Source organism: Zalophus californianus, chromosome 9 (genome assembly GCF_009762305.2).
Source record: "Zalophus californianus isolate mZalCal1 chromosome 9, mZalCal1.pri.v2, whole genome shotgun sequence".
In the NCBI taxonomy this organism is placed as follows: Eukaryota; Metazoa; Chordata; class Mammalia; order Carnivora; family Otariidae; genus Zalophus; species Zalophus californianus.
In genome coordinates this window covers 51332037-51348229 of record NC_045603.1, presented here as the reverse complement: position 1 = coordinate 51348229, position 16193 = coordinate 51332037, and positions in this window count along the sequence as shown.

The window sequence follows — 16193 nt, the reverse complement described above, 5'->3', positions numbered from 1 at the left end:
GTGTGTGTGTGTGTGCATGCGAATGTGTGTGTGTGTATGTGTGTGTGAATACGTTACATTTATTTTTAACTTTTCCCCAAGGAAAAAAAATAGCTAATAGTTTGAAAACAATCTGATGTGCCTCTTTTATGTACAAAACAGCTGTGCTGTCTTTCCAGGTTATAGACAAGTGCAATGTGAAATACATAGTTTTTTTAAGTAGGCTCTATGCCTCGGACGCCTGGGTGGCTCACTTGGTTAAGCGTCTGCCTTCAGCTCAGGTCATGATTCCAGGGTCCTGGGATCGAGCCCTGCATTGGGCTCCTTGCTCAGTGGAAAGCCTGCTTCTCCCTCTGCCTATGGTTCCCCCTGCTTGTGCTGTCTCTCTCTCTCTGACAAATAAATAAATAAATAAAATCTAAAAAAAAAAAAAAGTAGGCTCTATGCCTAATGTGGGGCTTGAACTCAGGACCTGATATTAAGAATCAAGTGCTCTGGGCGCCTGGGTGGCTCAGTTGGTTAAGCGTCTGCCTTCGGCTCGGGTCATGATCCTGGAGTCCCGGGATCGAGTCCCACATCGGGCTTCCTGCTCAGCAGGGAGTCTGCTTCTCCCTCTGACCCTCTTCCCTCTCGTGCTTTCTATCTCTCATGCTCTCTCTCTCTCTCTCAAATAAATAAATAAAATCTTAAAAAAAAAAAAAAAGAATCGAGTGCTCTATGGATGGAGCGAGCCAGGCACCCCTAAAATACATAATTTAATTTAAAAGACCTGGGTTTTGGGGCACCTGGGTGGCTCAGTCAGTTAAGTGTCTGTCTTTGGCTCAGGTCATGACCCCAGGATCCTGGGATTGAGCCCCGCATCAGGCTCCCTGCTGAGTGGGGAGTCTGCTTCTCCCTCTGCCTGCCGTTCCCCCTGCTTGTGCTCTCTCTCTCTGTCAAATAGATAAATAAAGATTTTATTTATCTATTTGACAGAGAGAGACACAGTGAGAAAGGGAACACAAGCAGGGGGAGTGGGAGAGGGAGAAGCAGGCTCCCTGCCGAGCAGGGAGCCAGATGTGTGGCTCAATCCCAGGACCCCGGGATCATGACCTGAGCTGAAGGCAGACGCTTAACAACTGAGCCACCCAGGCGCCCTAGATAAATAAAATCTTAAAAAAAAATTAAAAAAATAAAAGGAAAAGGACTGGATTTTGTTTGTGGGTCACCATAGGATTAATGTGTCTGATAATAATTAATAATAATTAATCCATAGGATTAATGTGTCTGAAGCCTGGTGGTGTCACAGTCCCCCCTCCCTTTCACTTGCGAGGTAAGGGACAGATGCTTCAGTGCAGAGAGTGGTATTCTGTTGGTATTTGCCAGGCAGGCGGCTGAGCTTCCACAGTTGTGGCTTCTATACTAAGATGCGAGGTCCTGGTTGGTTTTTATCATTCCGACCACTTACAACATGTAACTGTTTGAAGAATATGGAAACTGTAACAGTTCTATTTTTGTTCTAGTTAAAAATACTTCAACATAGACAATGGTATCTCAGCTGAGTAGAGATGATAGTATTTGGTTGTTTCATGGTATTAACTAAATGAATACCACCCCCTGGCTGCCTCTGTAGATTTCTATATTTATCAAAATCCATTTGTTAAAGGAGTACATCAGGAAAGAGTGAGTTATTCCAAGTTCTGCTTACATGGTTACTGAGAATATAGAGAGGGAATAGAAGGAAAATATCACAGGGGAATATTTCTTTGCATTTGGGCTTTTGTTTGCTGTGATGGATGGAAGATTGAACAGTTGAGTCAACTGTACATTTAGTAGTCCATTTCTGCTTGCAACAGAGTTGCTGGGAGCTGTGTATAATCATTATTAAAAATATCCATTATCAGGGCGCCTGGGTGGCTCAGTCTTTTTTTTTTTTTTTTAAGATTTTATTTATTTATTTATTAGAGAGTGAGAGAGAGAGAAACAGCATGAGAGGGGAGAGGGTCAGAGGGAGAAGCAGGCCCCCCACTGAGCCGGGAGCTTGATGCGGGGCTCGATCCCAGGACTCCGGGATCATGACCTGAGCCGAAGGCAGTCACTTAACCAACTGAGCCACCCAGGCGCCCCATGGGTGGCTCAGTCTTTAAGCGTCTTCCTTCAGCTCGGGTCATGATCCCAGGGTCCTGGGATTGAGCCCCACATTGGGCTTCCTGCTCAGTGGGAAGCCTGCTTCTCCCTCCCCCACTCCCCCTGCTTGTGTTCCTGCTGTCGCTATCTGTCTCTCTGTCAAATAAATAAATAAAATCTTTTTAAAAAATTAAAAAATAAAATAAATTAAAAAAATAAAAATATCCATTATCAGAGAGCCTGGGTGGCTCAGGCTGTTGAGCATCTGACTCTGATTTCGGCTCAGGTCATGATCTCATGGGTCATGGGATTGGGCCCTGAGGCTGGCTCCACCCTCAGCGGGGAGTCCACTTGAGATTTTTTCTCTCTCTCTCTCCCTCTTCCCCTCCCCACCCACCCCCACCCCCCCTTTCTAAAATAAATAAATAAGGGGCACCTGGGTGGCTCAGTTGGTTGGGCGTCTGCCTTCGGCTCACATCATGGTCCTGGAGTCCTGGGATCAAGGCCTGCTTCAGGGTCCCTGTACAGTGGGGAGTCTGCGTCTTCCTCTTCCTCTGCCCCTCACCCCCACTTGTGCTCTCAATCTCTCTCTCTGTCCAATAAATAAATAAAATACTTTTATTTTTATTTTATTTTTTTAAAGATTTTATTCATTTATTGGACAGAGAGAGACACGGGGGAGGGGGGAGTGGGGGAGGGAGGAGCAGGCCTCCCGCTGAGCAGGGAGCCTGATGTGGGACTCGATCCCAGGACCCTGGGATCATGACCCGAGCTGAAGGCAGACACTTAACTGACTGAGCCACCCAGGCGCCTGCATAAATTATTTTTAGACAAAATTGGGGTCCTGATGAATATTTTGTTTTGCATCCTACATTTTTTACTTGATATTAATTCATGAATATTTTTCCATAATTTCAAATAAGATGATTTTAATGTCTACATAATATAAACATACAAAAACTATTTTATTTTTTTAAAGATTTATTTATTTATTTTAGAGACAGAGAGAGAGTATGTGCTCGCACATGCCTGCAAGGGAATGAGGGGGGGTGCAGAGGGAGAGGGAGAGGGAGAGAGACAGAAGCAGACTCTCCACTGAGTGTGGAGCCCAACGCAGGGCTCCATACTAGGCCCCTGAGATCACCACCTGAGCTGAAACCAAGAGTTGAACGCTCAACTGACTGAGCCACCCAGGTGCCCCCAAAAACCTATTTTAATGTAACTTTCAATGTGGTTGAATACATTTAATGCATATCTTTTATTTCCTACATTTTTTTACATGTCTTCTTTTTAATTTTCAATCTGCAAAAAGCTGCTTTGACCCAAATTATAAGAAAACCTGAAGGAAAGAAAAAGAAACCATTACAGTGCCTTTTGAAATATAATAAAACAAAGTATTCAAATAATACCAAATGTGTTACATAAATCAAAGAACAAGAGCAACATGGGAATTTAGGTTGCAAGTTAATTCTCTTTTTCATGTAAGAATATTAGAGTAACCAAATAGTTAAAAATGACACTCCATAATTAAAGTCTAAAGATAATAGTCCTATAGTTAGGGCCTTCCCACATGCCAGTATTGCTTCAACAAACATGAGCATACTTTTAAAACATTTATGGATACTGTTTTAAATTAACTTTTTTCTCCCATAAAGAAAAAATGTTCAAGGCTTGCCCTGTAACAATGCATTCTGTGACTACTTGACGAACATTAACTTATTAGCTTAATTCTTCTCTATAGGAAGGAATGGAGCCAAGACAGCAAAACATTCTCAATAACCACTATGTTCTATCATGATTATTTTGTAGACATAGCCCATAAACCTGACTTTCAAATAAAGTAGAAGGGACACCCTTGGCTTCCAAGTAATGAAAAGGGGGACAGATGAACACACACACAAACACACACACACACACAGAGCCTAAATGCATAGTAACGTTTGTAACTAGTTCTTGATGATCCATTACATAGGAAATTGAGAGTTTTAAGTTGATCTAATATGAGAGCTCCTGGCTGCCTCAGTGGGTAAAGCATGGGACTCTTGATCTTGGGGTTGTAAGTTTGAGCCCCATGTTGGGTGTAGATATTACTTAAAAATAAAATCTTAAAAAAAAAAGCAAACATTGATCTAATATATATACTATTTAACCACAGTGCTGTAGTAAAAGCTAAGATACTATGAATTCTTATTTTTTTAATTTTTTTTATTAAAGATTTTTTTTTTAATTTATTTATTCATGAGAGACAGAGAGGGAGAGAGAGGCAGAGGGAGAAGCAGGCTCCCAAGGAGCAGGGAGCCCGATGTGGGACTCGATCCCAGGACCCTGGGATCACGACCTGAGCCGAAGACAGACACGTAACCATCTGAGCCACCCAGGCGCCCATGAATTCTTATTTTTTAAGATTTTTTTTATTTATTTGAGAGAGCAAGAATGAGAGAGAGTACATGAGAGGGGGGAGCGTTAGAGGGAGAAACAGGCTCCTCGCTGAGCAGGGAGCCCTATGCGGGACTCGATCCCGGGACTCCAGGATCATGACCCGAGCCGAAGGCAGTCGCTTAACCAACTGAGCCACCCAGGCGCCCAAATATTATGAATTCTAGTCTCATCTCTTGATGTTAATTTCCTCTGTAGTCTGTATAAAATAGTTGAACTGGCTGATAGGAAACCTGAATCCCAGTATCTGTTCAACTGTGATCCTAGACATATCGCTTAACTTCTCCCAGACTCAGTTTCCCATCTGTGAAGTGTCAGTAATTACAGAGCTTTTAGGTGAAGCAGAGATAACTATGTGAGAAAGTGCCCTAAGCATTTAAAAAAGCATGGCCTGGGGCGCCTGGGTGGCTCAGTCGTTAAGCGTCTGCCTTCGGCTCAGGTCATGATTCCAGGGTCCTGGGATCGAGTCCCACATCGGGCTCCTTGCTGAGCGGGAATCCTGCTTCTCCCTCTCCCACTCCCCCTGCTTGTGTTCCTGCTCTCGCTATGTTTCTCTCTGTCAAATAAATAAATAAAATCTTAAAAAAAAAAAAAAGCATGGCCTGAGATACATCAAGCTATTATTACTATACTCCTGTTATTTAGAAATGCAGCAATTAACTGAAATACCACTCAATGACATAGCGAAGCTTTATCTTTGAGATTTTTAAATAGCTTTGAAGATGAAAGGATGTTGAGAGGTTTCTTCATAGGAGCTCAAATCCCAGCTGAAGTTGTTTTTTGTTGTTGTTGTTGTTTTAGACTTTCATTTATTTGAGGGAGAGCGAGAGAACGAGAGAGAGAACACGAGAGGGGGGAGGGTCAAAGGGAGAAGCAGACTCCCCACTGAGCAGGGAGCCCAGTGTGGGGCTTCATCACAGGACTCCAGGATCATAACCTGAGCTGAAGGCAGTCGCTTAACCAAGTGAGCCACCCAGGAGCCCCTGAATTTGTTTTTAAATAGTGTAAGGGTTTGATGATTGTATTTCAGTAGAATTACTAAAAATAGAGATCTTATATTTCTTTAAAAAATTTTATTTTGAAACCTAACCTGAGAACGAATTGTATAATGAATCCCCATGTACACATCACTAACAGTGAAAATTTGTCAAGATTTTGCCATCCTTATTTTATCCATTCTTTTTCTTTCTCTTGCTCAAGCAATTCCCAGACATCAGGTCATTTTATCCATACATACTTCAAAATATATTTCCTTTTTTAAATTTTTTAAAGTTTTTCTTTCTTTTTCTCTTTCTTTCTCTTTCTTTCCTTCTTTCTTTCTTTCTTTCTTTCTTTCTTTCTTTCTTTCTTTCTTTCTTTCTTTCTTTCTTTCTTTCTTTCTTTCTTTATTTCTTTCTTTCTTTCTTCTTTCTTCCTTTCGGAGAGAAAGAGCACACACACATGTACTCTCTCAAATAAATAAATAAAATCTTTAAATAATAATAATAATAGGGGCACCTGAGTGGCTCAGTCAGTTAAGCGTCTGCCTTCAGCTCAGGTCATGATCCCAGAGTCCTGGGATCAAGTCCTACATGGGCTCCCTGCTCAGCGGGAAGCCTGCTTCTTCTCCCTCTGCCTGCCATTCCCTTTGTTTGTACTCTCTCTCTGTCAAATAAATAAATAAAATCTTTAAAAATAATAATAATTTTAAAAAAAGAAAGAAGCAGTGTCTTGCAGTAGTTTTAATTTGCATTTTTTTTGTGAGTGTGACTGAACTGCTTCTTGTTATTAATCTTAGGGCTGTTTTCGTTATTTTTCTGTGAACTATCTGACCTTATCTTTTGCCCATTTTTCAATTGAGTTATTGCTCTTCTTGATGTTTTAGAGTTAAGAGACTATGGATTATAGATATTTGCTGTCTGGGACAAAATTTGCAAAGACCTTTTCTTGGTTTGTTATTTACCTTTCTCCTCATTTAAAAAATTAGGGCATAATTTATACACAGTAGAACTCACCCTTTTTAGATCATGAGTTCAACAAGTTTTGACAAATGAATACAATTGAATAACCCACCACAACCACAATCAAGATTTAGAACAGTTCCTGTCATTTGCTTTTGACTCTGCCTATCATATTCTGTTTTGCCATGATTTTGTACTTTTTCTTAGTTACTATAACCATGACTTAATGTAAACAGTTTCTTTCAACAAATATTTCATAATTCCCTCCTGGGTTTTAAACAAACATTATACAGCCTAAATGTATATTCTACCTGGGGAGGTGAGGACACATATAACAAATAAAATGCATTTTTTTCTGTTAAAGGAACTTCTGCTTAAAAGTTACAAGTTTCTTTCTCTTTTTTTCGTCAAAGATTTCATTTGTTTATTTGAGAGAGAGAGGGAGTGGCAGAGAGAGCACACCAGCAGGGGCAGAGGGAGAGGGAGAAGCAGACTTCCCTGCTGGGCAGGGAGCCCTGGGACCCTGGGATCATGACCCGAGCAGAAGACAGACGCTTAACCAACTGAGCCACCCAGGCGCCCCAAAAAGTTACAAGTTTCTATAGCAACGGTGAATAGGATTGCTGTTTTCTATCTGAAAGATTATGGGGCAAGCAGTAGGCTGATGAAGCAAAAAGGAATATGGCAACCTCTAAAAGACTTTGGTAGTTTGGGTACTTCCAACATGGTAACTGAAAGGGATCAGGATATGCCACTCCAAAATATGCCACTTTGGCATAAGGATTTTTTGATTTGAAGGCAACTGAGCACCAGCCAGCTTGGGTGGGGGTGGGCAACTCTAAAACCAGAGTATAAATTTCCCTTTTGTAAAGGATATTTACATTTATAGAGGTGATTTTCATTTGTAAAAGTGTTTTCCTCTCCCTTTCTAGAAAGAGAATGACTCCTAAGACAGCTTTTATCCCCTGGGACGACTTGAGTCTGCTTAACAAACCTCAGAAACAACCCTGATTTACCATACACTCCCTAGTCACCGCCCTACAACCCACTCCCCCCAAAGTCCAAACCCCCCATCTCCACCCTGATATAAAGATACATAAGCTCCCAGTCTATCCGCCTCTTTGGGTTCTCACTCCTTTTCAGTGAAGCTTCCATATGCATATACATATGCAATAGACCCTTTTCTCCTGTTAACCTGTCTTTTGTCAGTTTAATCTGTAGGGCCCCAGATACTGGACCTCAGTGGGTGGAGGAAAAAGTTTCTTACTTTCTCTTCTGCGCATATCCCTTGAATGCTAGAGTTTAGCGGAAGATTGAATTTGGCTTCATTGTTTCCCACAAGAGCAGTCAGCAAGAGCAAAGTTCAAGGATTTGGAGTTACTTTCCCAGTGCCCAACCAGCGCTCAGCCTCTGGGCTGATCTGAGCGAGTCCCTCAGAAAACCACAGGAAGTTTCACAAGCAGTGGGCAAGCTTGTTTGTCTGCTCCTCGCGGGTTGGGGTTACAACACAGTCCCCCTCCCCGCCCCCAACTCTCTCTTCCCCAGGTCACCTCACTGGTAGTTCCCCAATTCCTTCTCTTTCAACACCTTGGCCCTCACCTCTCTGGTCAACTTTTCTCAACTTCAACTGTTTGCTTCAGCAGGAGAACAGGCTGTGCCTATTTTTGCTGGCGACCTCTCATCTCTGAACTTCATATTCTCTTCCTCTCTACCTACCTCCTTTATGACTCACTCAATCTCTTCACGCTTTCTCATCTTCGGTTTGCATCTTTTTTTTTTTAAGATTTTATTTATTTATTTGAGAGAGAGAATGAGAGATAGAGAGCACGAGAGAGAAGAGGGTCAGAGGGAGAAGCAGACTCCCTGCTGAGCAGGGAGCCCGATGTGGGACTCGATCCCGGCACTCCAGGATCATGACCTGAGCCGAAGGCAGTCACTTAACCAACTGAGCCACCCAGGCGCCCTTCGGTTTGCATCTTGATGCATTCTTCATACATTTATTGATTGCCTGAGTACAGTGTGTCATTTTTATGTAATTGTCCCATGGGATGTGATAGAAATTACAAGTGTTTGGAGGGCAGCAAATATACCTAACACTTACTTTGTACCTTACCAGCTTCTGTGGTGCTATGCATGTAGTGAGGTCTGAATAAATACTTTTTTAATTTTTATTTATTTATTATTATTATTTTTTAACGATTTTTATTTTATTTATTTGACAGAGAGAGACACAGCGAGAGAGGGAACACAAGCAGGGGGGAGTGGGAGAGGGAGAAGCAGGCTTCCTGCTGATCAGGGAGCCAGATGTGTGGCTCAATCCCAGGACCCTGGGATCATGACCTGAGCTAAAGGCAGACGCCCAACGACTGAGCCACCTAGGCGCCCCAATAAATAATTTTTTTAAAAAAAGATTTTATTTTTTTGAGAGAGAGTAAGAGAGAGAGAGACCATGAGAGCGGGGTGAGGGGCAGAGGAAGAAGCAGTCCTCCCGCTGAGCAGGGAGCCCGATGTGGGGCTCCATCCTGGGACTGCGGGATGGTGACCTGAGCCGAAGCCGAAGGCAGACGCTTAACTAACAGCCACCCAGGCACCCCCTGAATAAATACTTAATGTCATGAAGAAAATGGCAGTTGCTGAGCACCAAAAGAGAGCAGGGGAGCCGAAGTGCTCCTCCAGAAATCTCTTTCCATTGGCAATTGTTCTCCTCTTCCATGTGGGCAATTCATACAGCCCAGTTAAACTGCCCCTCAGGCCTCCTCCATAGCAACTCTGAGCTCACCATTAGTTTTCTATTTGTATTTATTACAAAGGATCATTATCTCCCTGGAATGTCTTTCCTGAGCAAAAAAGCATTTCTGTTTATCTAAAGCTGTAGTGTCAAGACACAGATTTCAAAGTCAGATACCTTGGGCTCTGGGTACAGGTACTACTTATTGAAAAAGAGTCGTCAGATTTCTGTCTTGTATTTGTGATAAACTGTCCATCTTTTGCCACAGAACACTTGTTATTTCTTCATTCCTTCCTCCACCTCCCAATCTCCTGAGATTAATGAAATCTCAAGCAAAACTTGCCAAAAAGGGGCGCCTGGGTGGCTCAGTCAGTTAAGCATCTGCCTTCGGCTCAGGTCATGGTCTCAGGGTCCTGGGATCGAGCCCCGCATCGGGCTCCCTGCTCAGCGGGAGCCTGCTTCTCCCTCTCCCTCTACCTCTCCCCCTGCTTGTGCTCTCTCTGTCTCTCTCTCTCAAATGAATAAATAAAATCTTAAAAAAAAACTTGCCAAAAAATGTCTTTTTGTTCTTCAGAAGTTAGAAAATGAACATGTCTACAGAGGGGGCATCACTTGACAAGAGGTGTCCCAATCGTGGATGGTGACTCTTCCTCTTGAGGACAGTAGTAATCTCCCAGGCACAGGCTCTGTTTTTAGATGCCCCTGCAAGAAGTAATGCCAATGGGAACCGGCCACAATAATGGCAACTACTCAGGGCTCCTGACTGGTGCGGTCAGTGACACATGTGACTCTTGATTTCAGGGTCAGGAGTTCAAGCCCCACATAAGAGATGACTTAAAAAAAAAAAATCTTAAAAAAAATAATGGTGACTACTCCATGGCAAAATGAATGCAGGTTCTCCCTCCTTGTTTTCAAAATAAGGCATGTAGAGCTACTAAGCCTTTAGCAGAAGCCGAGGGTAGGGTGGGGACTTAAATTAGTGGAAGGACTGATCAAAATAAATTTTGGAAATTCAGTGTCCTGGTCAATTGAATAAAAAACAATCCTCTCTCATTTCAAACTTCAAATAGCAAATCTCTCTCACACAAATACACTCTATTTATTAAAATTAATTCACTGCAAATTATTTCTGACTGACAGAGACCTGGTTTTTTGAGACGGTCTGACTCGACTCCCATTCTAGACTGGTTGAGCCCCGAAGGCAGTGTAGTCCAATGGTTGGGGGGGGCGAATTTAGGAGCTAAGGCAGCTTCACCATGTGGTAGCTGTATTGGGTACTGCCTGCTTCTCTCTCATCAGGGGAAAATGAAAGCTGTTGTGAGCAGTCAGTGAGTTAATATAGACCAAGCACTCAGGATCAAGCACATAGCAAGAGCTCAGCAAATGTTCAATGAATTTATTATTATTTTTTCCTTATTGAGGGATCCTCTTTAGGAATAATGTCCTAGAAATTAAAAACCACAACACCAATTGCTTCAGTTTTTGTCCTATAGGATTTCTTTCATTGGATATGAATAAACTAGTATTTTATTTTATTTTAAAGATTTTATTTATTTATTTGACAGAGAGAGACACAGCGAGAGAGGGAACATAAGCAGGGGGAGTGGGAGAGGGAGAAGCAGGTTTCCCGCGGAGCAAGGAGCCCGATGTGGGACTCCATCCCAGGACCCTGGGATCATAACCTGAGCTGAAGGCAGACACTTAACGACTAAGACACCCAGGCGCCCCAATAAACTAGTATTTTATTTTATTTATTTTATTTTTTTAAGATTTTATTTATTTATTTGACAGAGAGAGATAGCGAGAGAGGGAACACAAGCAGGGGGCGTGGGAGAGGGAGAAGCAGGCTTCCCGCTGAGCAGGGAGCCCGATGCGGGACTTGATCCCAGCACCCCGGGATCATGACCTGCCGAAGGCAGACACTCAACGACTGAGCCACCCAGGTGCCCATAAACTAGTATTTTAAAGAAGGCAAACAAAGTGTGTTTACTCAGTAAAATTCCCAATTATTTGAGGAACAACCCACCGAATTAAGTTTCAGTTTCAAATGCCCTTTGAAAGTCCTGTATGTTTGCCAAAATAATTCACTGTTAGTGTTTTCTTTGGGGGGAAGGGCAGAGGGAGAGGGAGAGAGAAAATCCCAAGCAGACTCCATGCTGAGTGCACAGCCTGATTTGGGGCCGACCCCAGGACCCTGAGATAGTGAACTGAGCTGACTTCAAGAGTCGGTCACTTAACCTGCTGAGCCACCCAGCCATCCAAAAATGTAATTATTTTTTAAAGAATGTAATTATTTGGAAAATTGCAATTTTTTATATGTCCTTTGGTTTTCTTTTCCTATTATAAAATTAAGAAATAAATTCAAAGCATATAAAAAACACAGACAATACTGCAAAAAAACACATTTCCAATACCCATACAAAATACACATTAACATTTTGTCGTATTTGTTTTCATCCTTTCTCTCTTTTTTTTTAACGATTTTATTTATTTATTTGAGAGAGAGAATGAAATAGAAAGAGCATGAGAGGGGGGAGGGTCAGAGGGAGAAGCAGACTCCCCATGGAGCAGGGAGCCCGACGCGGGACTCGATCCCGAGACTCCAGGATCATGACCTGAGCCGAAGGCAGTCGCTTAACCAACTGAGCCACTCAGGCACCCATCCTTTCTCCTTTTAATGAAATAAAATGCCACAGCTCCAGGTAAAAATTGCTCCCCATTCTTCTTCCCTTTTCTCTCCCAAATTTGGGGTGTAGTCTTCCCATTTCTGTCTTTTGGTTTTTTATCTTTGCATGGAGACAGGCAATTATTTTTTTTGAAGATTTTATTTATTTAACAGAGACACAGTGAGAGAGGGAACACAAGCAGAGGGAGTGGGAGAGGGAGAAGCAGGCTTCCTACGGAGCAGGGAGCCCGATGTGGGGCTCGATCCTAGGACCCTGGGATCATGACCTGAGCCAAAGGCAGATGCTTAACGACTGAGCCACCCAGGCGCCCTGGCAATTATCATTTAATGAGAGTGTTAAGGTCAAGGGCTTTGAGGGTCTGAGATATTAGGTAACATGATTAAGTATCAGAATGATGAAAGACTTTTTCACCAGATAGGTGCTTTTCCTTGGCCAGTTCTTATCAGAGTAATGAAGGGATGAAGAAGCCTAAGATGAAATCTACTTAGACACAGACACCAAACATGTGGTTATCCCCCACTCTCCAGACGTGGAACTGGGGCTTAACCAGGTTAGACAATTTGCTGTGGGTCACACCGTGTTAGCCTACATTTCAACATAGTGGTCTGATTTTTCTTTTTAACGTAAGCTCTATGCCCAACATGGTGCTTGAACTCAGGACCGCAAGATCAGGAGTCACATGCTCTACCCACTGAGCCAGCCAGGCATCCCTAGCAGTTTCTAAGCCCACATCTTTAACCACCTAACACACTGCCTTCCAGGTATTATATTGTTTATTTCTGTTGCTGTCACGAACAAAATGGAAGTAACCAGTGATTGTGGATGCCACAGGCACTATTTCTGACAAAGCAGAAGAGACACTAGCTACCCAGTGCATATTTTCTAAATACCAGTCCTGAAGTAACCAACTTCTATCATCTTTATCACAGAATTTTTGAGAGAGATTTTAGCACATCTCTTTTTCTTCTTTAAGGCCATTTTAAAGACCAACCCTTTGTGATGGGTTTGTTGGTTGGAATGTGACAGAGTGAATTTTCTAAATTATTTCCAGGGGAATAATTTATTTATCATCTTGAAAATCTTTTTTTTAAGATTTTATTTATTTATTTGAGAGAGAGAGCGAACATGGGCAGGGGAGAGGGGCAAAGGGAGAGAGAGAGAGAGAAGCAGACTCCCCGCTGAACAGGAAGCCTGACTTGGGGCTTGATCCCAGGACCCGGAGATCATGTCCTGAGCTGAAGGCAGATGCTTAACTGACACGGAGCCACCTAGGTGCCCCTCATTTTGAAAATCTTATTTCTGATTCTCTCTGTGCCTCCATTGATTCTACCCAATGTTGATGGAGAAGATTAGAACTTGGCAGAAATATGATGAGAGGGACGTTTCCAGCAGTAAAAATAAAGAAATGATAGGAACATATAAGGATGATATAGGCTGACTCACCTGGCTTAGACAATAAAGAAAATATATTGTAAGAAGGAGTCCTAATTAGGGCAGCTTCAGAGTTGGGTAATTCAAAGACCCATGTCATTTCTTCCCATCATCCTGCTTTGAGCCTATCAGTTTTGTCCATCAAATGGCTACAGAATTCACAGGTACCACAATCAGGCATGACAATGTCCAGTGCAAGAAGAGAAAGTGGTTTTGTTTTGTTTTGTTTTGTTTTGAGTCTCTTTTCAAGGTGAGGAAACTTTTTCCAAAAGCCACCCAGCCAACTTTCCATCAGGTCTCAATGTCTTAACAGCTATGAGACCTGCTCACACCTACACACCTAAAGCAATCCCCAGCAGGTGTCATGGGACCACTGCAACTGAGTGAAATCAGGCCTTACTCCTGACCTGGGATTGGACACCCTTCCCTGAGAGGGGAGGATTCCTGAACTAGAGTCCTTGTTTGGTTAACAAGGAAGTGGATGATGGATGTTGAATATACAACAAGGTCAATATTTGGGGCAAAAAAGACTAATATTTGCTTGGCCCTATTCTATGCCAAGGGGCTTTACAGGGATTCTCTTTTTTTTTTTTAAAGATTTTATTTATTTATTTGAGAGAGAGAGAGAATGAGAGATAGAAAGCACGAGAGGGAAGAGGGTCAGAGGGAGAAGCAGACTCCCTGCTGAGCAGGGAGCCCGATGCGGGACTCGATCCTGGGACTCCAGGATCATGACCTGAGCTGAAGGCAGTCGCTTAACCAACTGAGCCACCCAGGCGCCCCTACAGGGATTCTCTTGCTTAATCTTTATAGTAAACTAAGAGAATAAAATGGAACATTGTCTTCTGTTTTTTTTTTTTTAAGATTTTATTTACTTGAGAGAGAGAGTAAGTGAGAGAGCATGAGCAGGGAGGACAGGCAGAGGGAGAGGGAGAAGCAGACTCCCCGCTGAGCAGGGGCTTGATCCCACAACTCTGGGACCATGACCTGAGCCGAAGGCAGATGCTTAATGGACTGAGCCACCCAGGAGCCCTAAAATGGAACATTGTTATTCCTATTTTAGTCACGATGAACCTGAGGCACAGATAAGCTAATTAAATTGTTAAAGGTCAAAGAAGAGTTAGGTGACAATATTATCATTCACACTCAGGTTGGCCTGACCTCCAAGTCCACACTTTTTTTTTTTTTAAAGATTTTATTTATTTATTTGACAGAGAGAGACACAGTGAGAGCAGGAACTCAAGCAGGGGGAGTGGGAGAGGGAGAAGCAGGCCTCCCGCTGAGCAGGGAGCCCGATGCGGGGCTCGATCCCAGGACCCCGGGATCGTGACCTGAGCCGAAGGCAGACGCTTAACGACTGAGCCACCCAGGCGCCCCCAAGTCCACACTTTTCCATATGATATAGGTATCAAAGTAAGTTATCTGTCCGTGAGGTCTTTATGCTAAATCTCTCTGATAAATTTTCTTAGTTCTTAGCACATCTTAAGAATATTACCTACAATTATAGTTATACAAATGTAATCATATTACTCATGTTGTTTCACGACCTGCTTTAAAAAATACTTGCTGAGGCGCCTGGGTGGCTCAGTCTGTTAAGTGTCTGACTTTGGCTCAGGTCATGAATTTAGGGTCCTGGGATGGAGCCCTGCATCCAGCTCCCTGCTCAGCGGGGAGTCTGCTTCTCCTTCCCCCTCTGCCCCTCCTCCCACTTGTGCTTGCTTGCACACGCGTGTGCTCTCTCTCTCTCAAATAAATAAATAAAATCTTTAAAAAAAACTTGCCAGTTTCAGGGGCACCTGCTGGTTCAGTGGGTAGAACAAGCGATTCTTGATCTCAGGGTCCTGAGTCATGAGTTCAAGCACCATATGGGACATAGAGCTTACTTAAAAAAAGAAAAATACTAAGAAAACCCCCAGGCCTAGACAATTTCTTTCTTTTTTTTTATTTTAAAGATTTTATTTATTTGACAGAGAGAGACACAGCTAGAGAGGGAACACAAGAGGGGGAGTGGGAGAGGGAGAAGCAGGCTTTCCACAGAGCCGGGAGCCTGATGCGGGGCTCGATCCCAGGACCCTGGGATCGTGACCTGAGCCGAAGGCAGATGCTTAACAACTGAGCCACCCAAGGGATTTCTTTTTAAGATTTTATTTATTTATTTGAGAGAGAGAGCACAAGCAGGGGGAGTGGCAGAGAGAGAGGCACCCAGGCGCCCCATGAGACCTTGACAGTTTCATGAGTGGAAAATGTATCTTGTTGTTTTCATTTGCTTGAGTTTTCATAAGCCTTAACACTCTGTTCTCAACCCAGCAACCAAAGGAGTTCTTTAAAAAGGTAAGTCAAGGAGAGCCTGGGTGGCTCAGTCAGTTCAGTGTCTACCTTCAGCTCAGGTCATGATCCCAGGGTCCTGGGATTGAGCCCTACATCAGGCTCCTTGCTTGTTGGGTTGCCTGCTTCTCCCTCCCTCTGCCTGCCACTCCCCCTGCTTATGCTCTCTCTCTCTCTCTCTCTCTGTCAAATAAATAAATAAAATATTAAAAAAGAAGTACGTCGGATCATGCCATTCATCTGCTCAAAATCTCCAGTCATTATTCCTCTCAGAGTGAAAAACAAAATCAAAGCCTCTGTAAGTGCTCTTACAGCATTATAGGAACAGTAAGCTTTCTGTCTGTTATCTTTTGTACTGAAATTCCTACAACTTTCTCTTCCAATCACCTACTCAGACACACTGGCTTTTTTGTTCTTATTCAAATATGCCAGGGGTGCCTGGGTAGCTCAGTTGGTTAAGTGACTGCCTTCAGCTTGGGTCATGATCCTGGAGTCCCGGGATCGAGTCCCACATCAGGCTCCCTGCTCAGCAGGGAGTCTGCATCTCCCTTTGACCCTCCC